The 14,823-nt window shown below is 36.2% G+C and overlaps 1 protein-coding gene across 1 annotated transcript in view; it reads left to right on the top strand.

The window, feature by feature from the left end:
• PDE4D (phosphodiesterase 4D, cAMP-specific) overlaps window positions 1–14,823 on the top strand; it is a 370,935-nt gene that overhangs the window by 20,890 nt on the left and 335,222 nt on the right. The gene's annotated exons all lie outside the window — the stretch shown is intronic.

The following is a 14,823-nucleotide window of genomic DNA, read 5'->3' as shown; positions in this document are numbered from 1 at the left end:
TAAGAGAGGAATTTTCAGTAATAGAGGGCTGTTTCAGTTCTATTAATCAGCATCACGTTCTCAATGAAACATAGAGCTAACTCCAACATTCAAAATGGCAATTTTTAATATCGTATATGAATAATTGGCAAACTTCATGCCTGGCAAACTTTGATATATTATGCTGCTTGCTAAAGCAGGAAGTACTGTGTGTCTTGGACTGTTAAATATTTGCAATATTTATAGATTAAAGTATTTATTAAAAAATAATGGACTTAATAGTCTTAATGAAAGACAAGTGAATTCTATACAGTTTAATGGAAAGTAGCTATTTTTCATGTTAGGTATCCTAAGAAAAAAGAAAAAAATTAATACATTGATAATACAAAGGATAAAACCAAAGTTTGTGTTATTGATCAGGTTATTTGTCAAAGACTAGGTCTTGCTGTTTAAACAGCTGTAGAATAGAGGCTAATGTTGTTTGATAATGCATGGTTTCTAAGTAAAGTTTTATTTTTTTTTAGCCAAAGCTTCTTTGGAATATTTTCGTGTCTGGACAAAAAGGATATTTTTCCACAAGTGTTATTCCTCAGTCCAGCGAAGTCCATGGAAAAGAATACACTGCTCCTGTAAGGCATTCTAGACCCCCGCATGCCTCTCTAAATAGCCAAAATTTAACTGTATCATGATTTGTACTTGTTCGAGCTCAATTCCCAGTGTTAAGGCCAGTATTATATCTGTAGTGCTGTAAATTCTATCATACGTTACTTCTTGGCATAAAGTCTACCGTCTAACACTTAAAAGCTGGTAACATACCAGTTTCGTCAGAGCATGTTTCAGGTTTTGTGGTTTCACAGAGGTAGATAATGGGCTTTTTCTAGCCCACTTTATAATCTATTTTGGAAAGAACTCTGTGTTTGTATGTGTAATGTTTGGTACATAAGCTGATAAATGATTGAGAGATAAGAGAAGTACTCAGAGAAGTCAAAGCAATGGCAGAAAAACAAACCAATATTTTTTCTATCACAGTTCACTAAAAAATAACTTAGGTTATGTCTTGCACTAGAGCTTGTGTTTACTAGTGTTGAGTTCAAGGCTTGCTTCAAGCAGATACCAGTGTCTACTCTAAAAAAATTTAAAAAATAAAAAAACTAAAATAAATTTCTAAATTTATTTCTAAAATAACTCAAATACAAAATTGTAAAACTATTACTTACATCTGTAGGTGAGATCAGGATTACTACCAAAAAATCATAAGGTGGCAAATATGGTGCCAGTTTTAAAAAAAAACTGTGCAGAGAGGAGAAGGAGGAGAACTCCAGGAACTTTTAGAATGAAAGTAAATGTTTTAGTGCATATGATAAAATAGAAAAGCGCAAAGTGGACTTTTATAGAAGAAAAGCGTGATTCAGAACTGAATAGAGGTTGGAGGGTGGAGTTTGTTGTGTTTTTGGGGGTTTGTGGTTTTGTTTCTTTGGGTGTTTTTTCGTTTGGTTGGGGTCGGGGAGTGTTGGGGTTTTTTGTTGTTCTTTTTGTATACATGGATTTCAAAATAGCTTTTCATAATGTACTTTAAGAGCTCCTAAAGAGACAAAGCTGTCATGCAATACTGATTTGATGGGAAGCAACAGGTTGAAGAAAGTTGATTGTCAAAAAAAAAAAAAAAGAATACATAAGGGAAAAAATAACTTTAGCTATACATAGCTAACAGTGGATCTTAAATTAAATAACACCCCTGAGGACAGGGTTCTAGCAATCACTGTGGGTAGTCCTTTTAAAATGTCAGCTTGGTGCCAAGGAGGAGTCAAAAAGATACTCAGATCGTTAAGGACTATTAGAAAAGAAATAGTGAGAACAGCAAGGAGTGATTGGATAGACTAGTATGCTTCAATTTGGAAAAGAGCTTGGGTTTATGAGAAAATATATGAAATAGTGAACAACAGGAAATGTGAATAAGGAAAAGTCACTTGCTATTTCTCATGTAAGAACAAGGTCACTCTGACATGATCAGGCAGCAGGTTTCAAAGTATTTTTTCATATAATACACAGTAAAGTTGTTTATGTGGGTGTCAAAGTATACATGAGTTCAAAACATGATTATGCAAAAACCAAGGATAAAAGTCTGTTGAGAGCTATCCAGCACAACGATGATGTGAATTCAACAACAAATTCAGCTTGCCGTATTTTGACAGGAAATATTGAGAGAAATACCATTCTATTCTTGAAGTGCTGTTTTCATTTTTTTCTACGAGCATCTGTTAGTGGCCTCTGTCAGAGAGTGAAAAGTCCAGCTAGGTGAACTTATGGTCCAACCCAGAGAGGTTGTATCCATACGTGTGTGTGATGGGGGAGTTGTTGTATGCCTGTATCCAACCAGTGCAACCTGGAGCATCCCCAACCAGAAAATAAATACTTCAAGGACTGTTAATATGAACTCAGGGTTGTCGACTTTGGCTGAAATTATTCACCAATGCTAAAGTGTGGAAATTTACTGTATCAGAAGCAAGAAATCCTTCCCTTTTAATGTTTTTCAATAATTAGTAACAGCCCCTGTGAAGACTTCACTTGCTCACCTGAATTGGCTAAGGCATTTGCTTATGTTCTGAATATTGTTTATTTGCTTGCTAGACAGTATTGCATAGCCTCAGATTCTGTTGAATTAACATCGTTGCCTGTCCCAAGAGAACACCAGCTAATTCTTCTTCTTTTGAAGAATTTTTCACTTGCTTTCAATGGGAACAATGTCATGTCTTATGATCTTTGTTACTTATAACAAGACTGACTAAACTGACATGAGGAAAAGGAAAAAAAGGGGTGCACACACAGGAATTTAGATATTATCTAACAAACCTTAACCAAGAAAATCAAACAACTTGGTAAGGTTTGGTTTAAATGTATTGTTCTTTGGTACCTTGATTGATTTTATTTGATTTATCACTTTTACTTGGATTGACTCATGTCCTGAATGAGGTTCTATACTTTTTTTTGTGTTTAAGACCAAGAACTTAATAGAAGTTTGTGGGGATGGGGAGTGGGAGGGAACTATACAACACTGCTAAGGATACTTGTAGAGGCTTAGGAATACCTTATTCTTGTTTTAGTGCTAAAACTAGCCTTTTTTTGATATTACAGAAAATAAATGGAAACACCATGCTGTCGCTCTTGCCTAGGCTGATGTTTTTAGTCACTAAATAATTACAGAGCAGAAATTTTTCAAGAATATTTATAATTCGACCACTTCAGTTTTTAGGATATGGGAGTATTATATCGCCTTTGTTGAATGTCTGTTATTTGTTTGTAAATAGAGTCAGATTAAGAATGTTCAAGAAAGAATTACATAGGGTGTGGACCACTGCTATTTTTTTTCTTCTTAAAAATGTTTTTCTTGTAGAATAATGTAAAATCCACTGTTGTTTTCCATGGTGCTTTAGCTCAGCATGTGTGTGACATGCATTAGAAATGTGTAAGGCAAAGAAGAGGGGTTTTTATTCTAGAGACCAGCAATCAGGGAGGCTGTAGCATGCTGTCAGGTAAAAACAGCATTCCAAGGAATTTCAGAGAGAGTTTAAGCTGACTGGAGACCAGTGAAGATTTTCTCTGATCACTGTTTATTTATTTTTAATATTTCTTTTATTGAAAAGGTATTTGCCATGTTTACTCTCTTTAAAGGACATTTTAGGATACTGTTATAACACAAGGTTTAGTCTACTGCAGAAGGCATAAAAATGAAATTAAATTATTAATTTACAGCTCTAATATTCTGTATAGTTTTTTGAGGATAGAAAATTAATTCACTGACTTTCTATCTGCTTTCATGTGGAAAGATTTCAGGTGGTTTTGTGGTGTGTACCTTTATATATACCCTTTATTACGTGATGTAATTTTTTATCAATTATGTTGCACCTTCTCTGTTAATATTTTATGCATATTTAGCATTTTGTCTAGCAAATTAAGACTCTTCACCTGACTGTCTATAGCTGGATTAGCGTATGGGCTAAATATTTAAAGTGGAAGGAATTAAACCAGAGGTTGAAATGCGTCCAGCTGAGTTATGGATTCATAGAACTGTAGCTCTGTACATACATAAAAAGCCTATGTTCACTGCAAGTCAGTTTTCATGAATGGCAAGATAAAATGGCCGTAGCTGCTGCATACCCTCTTTAATCCATATTGATTGTATCAAATAGGATAATCTGGATTGAGAGATCCTGAAACAAGGGCTACACATGAAAAATTTATTAGCAGACCAGGATGTCTGAATTAACAATTGATTAAATATTAACAACTGACGAGCTGTTATGACTTCAGCTCATATTATAGTGAAGTAAACTACTGTGTGAATTTACAGCACGCCCCCTGCTTTCTGTATGTTTGTCATTGATGTCCCATGTTCCAGTACTGTAATGTCCCTTTTAAGCATATTTACACAATACAAAGCTATATAGCAGTATTTAGCCACAAAACCAGCATCTGTGATACCAGTGTTGTGATGTGCTTTGTGCAGCTTCCACTTTGGTGTTCAGTGTTGCTTGGTCCTGCTCTGACACAGCTTCCCTGGCCCCTCTAAGAATAGCTGCTTGCACGGAACCTTCTACTCCAGTTATAGGCAGAAGAATGTGATAGGGGTTAGCCTCACTCTCTCCTTCTTACTCTGCTGAGAAAAGCATTTGAAAAGAGCAGATTTGCAGCCTTTTTTGGTAAGTTTGTTGAGTTCTAAGTAAGAATGGGAAATTCTAGTCAGGGTTGAAGGAAGACAAGAGGGTTGCAGTCATTCTTGTTGCACTTTGGATAGCCTACCTGAAGTCTTCCTGAGTCATGTTCCGTCCCTCTTTGAGAGTGTGTTGGCGGACGAGCACGTCAGTAAAGCAGAAGGAAAGAAAGAGCTGTGTTTTGGGGTGGGGGGGGTGTTGGGTTTGTTGTTTTTTGGGCTTGTGGGGTTTTTTTTTGGTAAATCAAAAGTATTGTAGAAGTACGATCCTTGGTAAAAGTGTGATTTTGTTGGGCAAGCCCAGCTATTGTGCTGTATTTAAAAAATCATCACCCACTCTGAGTGCAGTGCTTTGGTTGATGTGAGAACTTAACTCTTCTTTGACTAAGAAAAAAAGCTATATTGCATTGTTTCACATCTATTGCATAGTAAAAATGAGCATGAGAGCAAAAAGCACAGAGCAATAAACTTGCAAAAAATCCTGTTACCCCAGGGAGACTTGTCTGTATTTCAGGAGGTTTTTAGTAATCACACCTCCTCTGCTTTGCTGGCCTGAGTCCCAGCAAAACTAGAACTTTAATTATATATCCTGGCGTGCCAGATACTTTGAATTATAGCGTCCTAGAACTTAGCCTAGGGTTCTGTGATTGTCGATGGAAGCTTAGAGCAAAGCTCAATTTGTCATTTGGGCTACCAGTGCAATGAAAACGAGACCACAGTATGAAGGTTCATCAGCTTATCTTGAAAGAAGTTACAACTGTCTGTAGCAACAGAAATGGGCATTTCAAGGGGATCAGACATTGTTACACATATAAATACATTCTCTGAAAATGGCTTTGGAGATCTAAAAGGCAAGATTAGTGACTTTAGAGATGTTTTAAAAGAGTTAACCATAAGGGATGTTAGGTTGTGGAATATTTGTCTTTTGGTGGTGGTAGTAGTACAATGCTTCAGGAATAGTAAATGAGTGTATTGTTACAAACAGCGTAAGGCAATGACTCAGTAAAATTGATAAAAGAGAGGAAAAAGTCATCAGTTGCTTTTTCACAATTATCTGAAAGAAGTAGGTAGGTAAGCATGAGAAACTCCCCAGCTTTTGGTTGAGCCCAGTTAGCTGAGCTTGCCTGTGAGGTCCTACCTCCCCAAAGCTGATCTACCTAGGAAGCAGTCTCATGTGCCTTTCTATCACCACTGGTGCAAAAAGAAAAGAAAGTACTAGATAGAGGTAATTTGAGTTTTGCTGAGCAACAGTATTCCAGCACTATGTTATAAAAAGTGAGTCACGAAACAAGGTAGATTATAATTACAACATTTAAAGGAAGGTTAACTGCGACTTGGATTTCCTTGCATAAGGTAATTAGTGCCTATTATTAGCAGAACAAAGACTTGAAACAAATCCATTATTGGATATATATTTTAGTTCATTATTGTGATTAAACTAATCATTCAACTATAATACTGGATGAAAGATAATATGCCTTGCTAATTTATGATATTCATTTAACTCCATATTGTCTTGAGTGCATTTAAAAGTAGTCTCATACAGAAATGCTAAAACTGAAATAAGGCAAGTTCCTGTTGGTCTAGAAGATAGTTTAGGCCAGAATCTGAGGTAGAACATCTATATGTAGCAAACATATCATAAGGTGTGGAACTATACTGTGGGCTTCCCTTCTTCTTCTGATGTTATAGGAGGTACGTTTTGAGAAACATCTTATACTTATGTAAGTGTATATGTAAGTAAAGTACTTTTAAAAAAAACTTTCAAACCTGTAAGTGTGGATTCCTTTGGATTCCTTCTGATGAAAATCCCCTTGGTGGGTTTGTATTTCATAGTTGAAAGAGAGTGAGAAAGTAACACTTTCTGTATGTAAATGACAGATTGTATTTGCTTGCTCCTGAGGATGGAAATAACGATATCATTACAAAGAAATAAAAGACTTGTGAAAGTGATTGATCATGTTATCTACCCTTGTCAAATTTGAGACTGCTTTTCATCTGTTATACAAATGCCAGAAGGGTCACAGTACTATTCTAGAAATACCAAAAGGGCCATAGAGCAATTATGTTCCAGAAAAAATCAATTTGTTTAAGAAGGAGATGAGTAAAATAGATAGTTAATGTGTACAGTAGACTGCAGAACATAAATGTTGGGGGGGGGGGGAATCAGTGTTTTTTAAAAAAACACGATCACTTAAGGAACAAATACATGGTTTTTAATCCTTTCATGTGCTTCCTTTTAAAATACGCAAAATACATGCCAAAAATGAAAAGCTCTTTGATGAGCATAAGAAGTCTTGTGGAAAGGGCATTTAAAAGGGTGTAATAATTTATCTACTCTATTCCCACAAGGAGGATGAATTATTCCCTATTAAATGTAAATTAGACTTATTTGTTCAGTCTGTTTTTATACAGAATCACAGAATCAGGGAGGCTGGAAGAGACCTCTGGAGGTCATCTGGTCCAATCCCCCTGCTCAAGCAGGGCCACCTAGAGCAGGTTGCCCAGAACCACATCCAGAGGGCTTCTGAGTATGTTCAAACATGGAGACTCCACAACATTTCTGGGCAACCTGTGCCTGTGCTTGGTCATCCTCACAGTAAGAAATGTTTCGTGATGTTCAGAGGGAAACTCTTGTGTTTTAGTTTGTGCCTGTTGTCTCTGGTCCTGTTACTGGTCACCACTGGGAAAAGCCTGGCTCCATCTTCTTTATAACCTCCCTCCAGATATTTGTAGAAATTGATAAGATACTCCAGAGCCTTCTCTTGTCTTCTCTAGGCTAAACAGTCCTAGCTCAACCAGCCTTTCCTCATGAGAGATGCTCCAGACTCTTGATCATGTTAGTGGTACTTTGATAGACTGTCTCCAGTAGCTCCACATCTCTCTTGTTCTGGACAAGGCATGGCCAGGTATGGCCTCATCAGTGTTAACCAGAACTCCACCTCTCTTTCCTGTTGGCAACTCTCCTAATGCAGCCCAGAGACCACAAACCTTCTTTGCGACAAGGGCACAGTGCTGGCTCACATTCAACTTTGTGTCCACCAGGACCCACAAGGCCTTCTGGAAAGCTGCTTTCCAGATGTGTAGCCCCCAGCATGTGATGGTGCCTGGGGTTGCTCCTCCCCAGGTTCAGGACTTTGCTCTTCTCCTTGTTGAGTTACATGGGGTTTCTGTCGGTCCATTTGTCCAGCCTGTTGAGGTTCCTTTGGAAGGCAGCATGATCCTCTGGGCATATTAGCCACTCCTCCCAGTTTTGTGTCATCAGCAAACTTGTTCAGAGCACACTCTGTCCCATCATGAAGATCATTTATGAGGATGTTGAACAGGATTGCATCCAGTGGTGATCCCTTGGGTGCACTGCTAGTTATTGGTCTCCAACGAGACTTCACACCACTAATCACCACCCTCTGGACCCAGCTGTCCAGCCATTTTTCAGTCCACCTTGCTATCAATTCATGCCTCCTCTCTGTGAGGATCTCACCGGAGAAAAGCCTTCCTGAAGTGGAGGCAGACCATATCCACTGCTCTCCACTCATCTGCCAAGCCAGTCATTTCATTGGTAGAGAGTTGCAAGATTGGTTTATGTGTTTTGAGAACTTGAGCTTCTGTGCTGCTTCTGAGAAACTGTTTTTGACCATCTGATAGATAACAGATATAATTAATGTATCTGTAGTTGTGGAATAGCATTGACATTAAGGAAATCTATATTCTGTATTGTCTTGTCATTAGATTTCTCAGAAGAGAATCCTCTCCTGTTCAGGTGACTTTGCAAAGTGCAAAGTAATTGTTGGGGGGATGATGATTATTTTTCATTTCATGGTGAACGTCATACACAGGCAAAAAGAAAAACCTTTTAGTTCAGTTTGTGCGTTCTCCCAACATTTAGTTTGGTCATGAAAAAATAACCACCACCAGTGGCAGAGGACTTCCAGTGGACTTCCAGAAATGCCTGTCTGTTCTCTCTTCCAACTAATGTATCTTCTGGGATAGTATAAGTCATAGTTAATTTCTGTTGCTTTTAAGAATACAAAATGATGGATACTGTTGCCTGTAGTTCCAGTAGATGAAGGACACAGCAACAGAAAGGTTTGTGTTAGAATGCTAACAACTTTCAATGCATGTAATCGGACTGAACATACAAGTTTTATGCTTACACAAAAAAAAAGACCCCCATGGTTTTTTTTCATCAACTATATTCAGCAACTATTCCTTCCTAATTTGCTTCAGGTAGTTTCACACACTGAGAACTAATGGGACAGTGAGAGACAACAGCCTGCACATGACATTTTAACGTTTAAAAGAGGATATGGAATCTAGGTGTGACAAGCAGGTTCACGTCTGTGCACTGGTAATAGTTTCTCAGCTCCTATTTATTTTACTGCAAATTCAGTAAGTAGGCGGTCAGCCTCAGGCTAGTTGGAAGTTCTTATTTTAGAAATAAGGGGGGAAAATAAATAAAGAATATCTATAAAGCCCTTGATAAAGTAATCTGAGAGGAAATAACTCCTTGAATGTATAATTTTCCAGCTGAGTATTTGCATTATTTTTATGGCATATTTTCCAGTTTTAATAATTCATAAGAAAGCAAACAGCCTAAGTTTAATGAAGTAGAATTAGTCCTTTATATAGACTAAACTCATAATTCTTTTTTTGTTGCCTAATGTCTGATACATTGCACAGTTTAGTTGTCATTTTTTTGGCAGACTTTCACATTCATGCCTCCTGATCTCGTAAACCACAGTATGCTTTGTAAAGATCTGTTTTTCTTATGTTTGAACACGAATTATAATGTTTTCGAAGCTAAAATTAAAACAAAACAAAAACCAAAAAACAGCCTTGCACAAGTCGATACAGAAAACGTGTGCTTGTGCTTTCTGGATAATTTTTTTATGGTTTCTGTCATCTTAATACAAATAAACTAATCAATAACTGCAGTTTGCAAAGAATTTTGAAGTCCTTTTAACGCTATGAAATGAATGGGAATCATTTGGCTAAACTAGTTTAATTTCTGACAATTCTTGTAGAGTTCTAATGTTCCAGATTCCTTTTTGGATTATTCTTAATGTTGCTTCCTAACAGGAAAAATGCAAATGTCCTTGAGTTTTTGAGAAATTAGAAAAGTTAAGATTCATCTTTAAGGAGAAAAAAATAGAGCAGCCACAAAGAAAACCATGCTTGGTTGGGTAACAACCAAGAACACAACACTTGGGCTGATACGAAAGGAGGATAATATTCTGATGTTTCCCATCCTATCAGCCACAGGGAAAGTTTATTTGCAGATTTAAATTATTAATCATTTAAAATGCTTAGTTAACTCAATAGTATAGAACATACAGTGGAAAAAGTACTCTTTGCCTCAAAAAATTTGTATTTAAACGTCTTTGAAAACATTAATAATTATAAACTCACAGCACACTTATGTGTACCTGCTGCTCTCTTCTCTAGAGTGATGCAAAAGTGGAACGACAGAAGACCTGCAGCTTGGAAGTAAATTTTCTTGGCACAGTTGCATAGGTAGAATGGCGATTGCTTATCGAGACATGCTTCTAAGCCATTTCCCTTGCAATGAATTGAACTCAGAAGTCGTGGAACTACATAGTATTAAAAATTGCTATTGTTTTATACTTAATTTAGCAATCATAAGGTCTCAGTCCTACTAAGCATATGAGTAGTCTTAGGTAGATATGTGATACCATATTCATGTAGACTTTTGTGCAGGGTCAACTGGATTAGGGTATTTCAGGACTGACAAGCACCTGATTGGCATTTCCAATTTTATTTTCAGGTTTTGAGAACTGGGATGGAGAAGGAATTATTTTCTTTTTTTCTTTTTTCTTTTCTCTTTTTCTCTTTTTTCTTTTCTCTTTCTTCTTTTTTCTTTCTTCTTTCTTCTTTCATCTTTTTCCTTTTTCTCTTTTTGCTTTTTCTTTTTTCTTTCCTCTTTTTTCTGTTTTCTTTTCTTTCCTCTTTCCTCTTTCCTCTTTCCTCTTTTTTCTTTTTTCTTTTTTCTTTTTTCTTTTTTCTTTTTTCTTTTTTCTTTTTTCTTTTTTCTTTATTTCTTTTTTCTTTCCTCTTTTTTCTTTCCTCTTTTTCTCTTTTTTCTTTTTTCTTTTTTTTCTTTTTTCTTTTTTTCTTTCATTTGGTATTAAAAAAAGTCATAAAATTACTTTTCTTATCTTTGGATATGTTTCGTAATCAGTACTGAACACTTCATGCAATTTGACTGTGAGCTAGCTTTTAGACTTCAGGCAGGTCAGTAAAAAGTATGGAGGTAATATGGTTGATCTTCATGAGCACATAGATTGTTTCCAGGTCTCTGCAGACGAGCTTTCTGTGATATAGGTGGAAGCTTCCACAGCTGTGTGCATCAGGTACAACTATCAGTATACTAAGACTTACATGTGGGGCTTGATATGTTGGAAAATGTTGAAGAAGTTGATAACATCAATCTCTCCAGGAAGCCTTGAATGCTATGGGATTTTTTCTATTACAGCATGTCATGTTCTATGTATCCTCCATTTCATTATTCTTTAGCTTCATGTAAATAATTTTCAAAAACTAATACCAGATCAAAAATTCACATTAACGGAATAGACACATAATAGGAATTTCAATTTGATATCTCTTTCATAAGGAATGATATAAATTGTGCATGTATTTAGAAAAATAAAGGCCTTTGTGACAATTTATAGTATGGGGTTTTTTTATTATTTTTTCCAGTGTTTGATATCTGGACTAAGGACATTTTGAAGGCAACTGCAAATCTTGCAGCTTACATTTGTTGTCTTTAAAGAGTTTTTCAATGGCTAACAGTTTCTCAATGGCTGAAATGGAAATTTCTGAATTACAAGACCTTTTCCAAGCCTTCCTAAACTCAAATGTCTGTCAGTCTTGAGGAAATATCTCCAATACCTTTCCAATTCAAGTGTATGCTATCACAACGATTACAATAATAAGAGACTGTATGGACCAGGAATGTCTACCTTTTTGGATGATCTGTAATTATACATACAATTGGTCTATAATATACATACAAATGGTCTATAATTATACATACAAATGTATGTATACATACAATTGATGGACACACATATATGTCAGCTGTTCTGAGTTTGTGATAACGTTTCGCTTTACCAAAAGTCACTTTTGTTTGATGGTTTGCTGGCTGTTTTTTTCTGGCTGTTTGTCACAACTGAGATGAGGAGAGTCAGCAAGGCAAAGAAGTTTTTCTAAAAATATACACGTCTTTCCAGCTTTGTCATGCACATCATGCACAGACGGTGATGTTTGCTTGAACCACAAAATTCCTAGGTTGGCAGAAGTGGATCATTTGTGTTACAGAGCCTAAATAAGGAAAAGGAAAAAGCAAAGTCAATTACTATTGTAACCGGGTTACTGGGAACAACATTACAACATCCAGAGCAGCAGCTTCACTGCTAATTCATAAAAATGTAATATAGCGAGTTTGGTGTAGGTCCTGACACTGTATTTTTCTGTGCAGAAGTAGCTCACAACCAATAAAATGTGATGTGAAACAAATTAAACCGTCTCACATTTGCCAGTGTCATAACAGACCTTTGATATCGAATCTTATTCTTATCTCCAGTTTGAATGGAAACTGAAACCTTTCTGTAGCTAAAAAATGCGCAGGCGACTTTATTGCTCTGGAGTACTGGAAATAACTGATTTTATTATAGCCTGCAGACACATAGGCATGGAAACATTTGCATGCAGCAACACAAAATAATTTAGAACAGCTGTACCAGAGTACAGACCAAGCCCATGCAGTAATGCCAGTACTTGGGTGTAAAGCTGGATTTTGGGTTTGGGTTGGTTTTTTTTTTTATTGTATGCACATGCATACATTTTTTTTAGAGCCATTTTACACAACTGTAGAATACAATCACATTCTGGTGACCTTCATCTAAGCACAGGCAAGAAATTCACAGCTTTGAAGTTCCTACCAGTTAAGACATTTTGACTGTTTTTTCTCCCTACCCTCTGGAAGAACTGAAAACAAGAGAATGCCTCATAATTTAATGGTATGAAATGACTGTAAAAGGCAAGATTAATCATGTTTATCCACTCTCCATTATATGCCACATGACTGGGTATTTGAGGCTAAAGTGTTATAAAGTTGGCCAAGTCAGTTACATGCCGTGTTGTTTTTTTTACACTTTCAGTGGTAGGCAACACATATGATTGAAGAGTCAGACCTATGAATAAACAATGCTATTTACTGATAAATATTTATAATATTGGATCAGGTTTTGGAGCTGTGATAATAGAAATAGTTGGAATTGCAGAGTAGCATTATCTGAAACTAAAGCATAAGCCACATAAAAAAGAAAAACTTTTAATCTTTTCAATAACCTCTTTAGGAATATGCTAATTCTTTTTCTTCTTACAGCTGTTGTTATTGTATTATTTAATTTTGTAGCTAAAACCTTGTAATTTTTTAACATATTTTTGCATTGTAACTGATTCTTAAAATTGGAATGTAGGGTAGATACCAAAAATTTACAAGCCTTTTTAGACCTTAAAAGTGGAGATTTTCCAAAATTAAGAAGTAAAAATGCAAAATAAAGCTGATATGAGAATCCATTTGAAGTATCTGTGATTATATGTGTCCAATCGTGTGTAAGTTGTAAATCTAGGTATATGTTTTGACTGGAACTTTTTGTAGAAGAGAGTACCATATTGGGATCCTCTGACATCTTTTAGGATGCTAAAATGTACATGTATGTCTGTATAGATATTTAAGTTTTTCTTCTGTTTGTTTACTTTGTAGGTAAGTACCATTTATGAAGAAGTACATTGTTTGGTGAGTGTTTGCATTGTGCCCTTCTGTGAATTCATATGTCCAGTGAGTACACACAAAATCTTTTAATGTCTTAACATTTTTAACTCATCAGGAATTGCTCACATTGTTATGTGTAATGAAATCTTTCTGCTGTGTTCTCTTGCTTTTGGATGAGATCTGTAGAAATACACTGAAAAGTGTACTCTCTTGTCCTCTTCTGTGACACGCGCTGCTTTAGATCAGTGCAAACCTAGGCAATACTCATGGCATTTCTGTGGAACATTTAGGTGTTTAGAACTCGAGTAAGAAAATGTGTAGGTGGTTTACTTGCAGTGTTTTTAACTAGTGATGATATTGGCACATTACTCTCACTTTACTGCAAATCTAAAGTCAGATGAATTACCTTCAATGCTGCCATATTAAAAAATAAATTGCAGGCCTGCATCAAGATTTATAGCAACAAATCAATAAATACACAATGAGGTTCTGTGGTCGTTCCTCCGAAGATCTTGAAGCTTGTATGCGAAGAAGATTTTTAAGGAACATACCCATGACAGAATGCGAGTTATTTACCCAGTGGTTGTATGGTGTTCAGTGGAAAAATACAGCATTCAGGATTAGTTGAAATTTGCAGAAATCAATATTCTGACCTCTGGGGATGTGTTCTAGCAAACCGTGTCAAGGGATTTTTAAAAAGAAAATAGAGCATCACCATGTAACATTCAAGGCTACTAATACCTAATTTGCAAGGTTAAATTATACATTTGAATTAACAGGTACTGTAAAAAACTTTAATACTCTTGGATGGTTGGGAATTGTTAAATATATCTAATTTTATCATTTAAATGAGTATTTGTGATCTAAAGGATAGATCCAATGATATCTTTAAATACGTTGTGACCTAAGTGATACACAGAAATCTTGTATAATGATGACATTTCTGTGGTCTTTACTAACTGCAATAGCTGCAGACCTGAGTGAAAGCTGAAATACTTGGCATACTACAAAGCAGGAGCCTTTACATTTCAGTAATTCTAATGAAACATTCTTTGGACTATGTGTAGGTACACGAGCTGCTTAAACATTCATACAGAACAATAGTGTATTGTCAGATGTTACCGCCTTCCAGTACCTAAAGGGGGCCTACAGGAGAGCTGGGGAAGGACTTTTTACTAGGGCATGTAGTGATAGGACGAGGGGGAATGGATATAAACTGGGAGAGGGCAGGTTTAGATTAAACATTAGGAAGAAGTTTTTCACTTTAAGGGTGGTAAGGCACTGGAACAGGTTGCCCAGAGAGGTTGTTGAGGCCCCATCCCTGGAGGTGTTCAAG

This window comes from Charadrius vociferus, unplaced genomic scaffold, assembly GCF_000708025.1.
Source record: "Charadrius vociferus isolate BGI_N301 unplaced genomic scaffold, ASM70802v2 scaffold731, whole genome shotgun sequence".
Classification (NCBI taxonomy): domain Eukaryota; kingdom Metazoa; phylum Chordata; class Aves; order Charadriiformes; family Charadriidae; genus Charadrius; species Charadrius vociferus.
The sequence above is the reverse complement of the archived record's forward strand: the minus strand, read 5'-3'. Positions and strand labels throughout refer to the sequence as shown.